The 2,224-nt window shown below is 48.1% G+C and overlaps 1 pseudogene; it reads right to left on the bottom strand.

Annotated features, from left to right (window-relative positions):
• Positions 1–559: 559 nt before the first annotated feature.
• On the bottom strand, positions 560–1,096 carry LOC107184643 (annotated as a pseudogene).
• Positions 1,097–2,224: the final 1,128 nt, after the last annotated feature.

Genomic DNA, 2,224 nt, shown 5'->3' with positions numbered 1-2,224 from the left:
CTCAGTGGCTGACTCCTTTTCTTCTTTGGTGCCACATTACTTTATTTGAAGGAATGGTACAAATGAAAGAATGAGTGGATGATTTGGTACAAGTTATTATTTTATCTAAAATAATAAAAGCATAATATGCTAATTAGACTAGACAGCTGAACGACCTTCGGGACGAAGCTGGGGCTACAAGGGCTGAGCCGCTTGCATGATTTTTGTGCATCGGGCCTCTAGTCCTATATAATAAAAGCCTAATATACAAATTGAATGGTGGAATGACCAGTCGCTATGACGTGTATTGACCACCAGGGGGAAGATGCTCGATGCCGGAGGTGCCCCCAGCCCGCAGGCCCCAGGCCAGCCAAGGTGGGTGCCAGTGGGGCTCCCCTGATCGCCCCACTGATCACACCACAGATTGGCCCTGATTGCCTGTCAGGCCTAGGAACCCTACCCATGCACAAATTTCGTGCACCAGGCCTCTAGTAGAAAAGATAAAGGTAACTGCAACATGCACGTACTGCTCTGGTGACCAGGATGTCACCCCCGTGGATAGGGGAAGCCAGCCAGAGGCTTAGCTCTCCTCACTGTCTCCCAGGATATGCTTGACATGCCGGTTTCAGGTGCCCCCAACCTGTGCCTATTAGTTTCGTGATTACCTGATTCTCTGATGGATTTCACCTGCTCATTCAGGTAGTGCGTCTCAGTGAAGTCACACAAATGAGGGTCATTTTTGTCAGTGGCCAGTGTGTGCAAGTCCAGTAATGACTGATTCACACTCTTTTCCAAATGTAATGCACACCCCACAGCACTCAGCCCCTTCTCCCAGCTCTCAGGTCTGGTTTCTTGACATCCTGAAGGAAGATTCAGCCACCTCGGTGGTCCTGCAGCTTCATCAGTTTCTCAGCATGTTCCCTCTCCTCGTGAGATTGGTGAAGAAAATACTTGGCAAAGTTCTTCAAAGCCACATCGTCACGGTCAAAGTACTAAGACATGGACAGGTAGACGTAGGAAGCGTAGAGCTCTAGGTCGGACTGGCAGTTGATGGTGGCCTCCAGTCCTGGTAGCAGGTCCCACACACCTGGGAGGTGGACATGGTCACTGCGGTCATCACCGTTATCTCGATGGGTGGCGGAGGAGAGGCGTGGCTTCAGAGGAGAGGCGGCTGTGGGCGCTAGAGCCATGGCAGGAGCCTGGAGGTGCTCCCAGGGCACTGTGAAGAGGCTGGATCTCAACTACTGGCTGGGATGGGGGTTGAGTGCCCAGTTCCGTCCAAACACTGTAGAAGCAGGAATCCCCTGGGACTCTTGGTGAGGACTCAAAACTTTTAACTTTGAGAGACCTATAGATTCATATGCAGTGTTTTCAGTGGTTAGATCGTTGGCCTGTGCATCAAAGTGTCTCCGGTTCAATTCTCAGTCAAGGGCACATGCCTGGGTTGTAGGTTCAACTGATCCCAGCCCACCCCACACCCCCTCCCCACACTCCATGAAGGCAACTAATCAATCAATCAATGTCTCTCTTACATTGATGTTCCTCTCTCTCTCTCTTTCTCTCTCTCTCCCTCTCTCTCTCTTCCCTCCCTTCCTCCCTCCCACTCTCTGTAGAAATGAATTTAAAAAAATATCATGGGTGAGGATTAACAAACAAACAAAAAAGAAAGAATACAGAGAGCCTGTGTACTCCTTACTTAGTTCCCATAATGGTAGCATGTCACAAGGTTTAGTACAATGTCACAGTTAGGATGCTGACTCTGATACAGCCAAGACACAGGCTATTTCCATCCCTACCAGGGTTCCTCCTGTTGCCCGTTCATGGTCAAACCCCTTTCCCACCCTTCACTCTGGCCCTGACCCCTGGCAACCACCCCACTATTCTCTATCTCCAGAGTTTGGTCATTTCAAGACTGTTAGATCAGTGGAATCACATGGTATGTAATCTTTTGGGATTGGCTCTTTTTCACGTATATCAGCTCTGGTCCATCCAGGTTGCTGAGTGTATCAACACCTTGTTCCTTTTGATCGCTGAGTCCACCCTGAATGTGCATGTACCCAGTTTTACCAGCCACCTATTGAAGAGCATCTGTGTGGTTTCCAGTTTGAGCTTATAGTGAATAGAGCTGCTGTCAAGTTTTATGCATTTTAAAAAATTTATTGATTTTTAGAAAGAGAGAGGAAAAGAGAGAAACATTGTTGCTTTTTAAATATATTTTTATTGATTTCAGAAAGGAAGGGAGAGG

The sequence above is a fragment of the Myotis davidii genome, unplaced genomic scaffold, assembly GCF_000327345.1.
Source record: "Myotis davidii unplaced genomic scaffold, ASM32734v1 scaffold27, whole genome shotgun sequence".
Classification (NCBI taxonomy): Eukaryota; Metazoa; Chordata; class Mammalia; order Chiroptera; family Vespertilionidae; genus Myotis; species Myotis davidii.
Note: the sequence above shows the minus strand (reverse complement) of the source record. Positions and strands in the feature narration are given on the sequence as shown.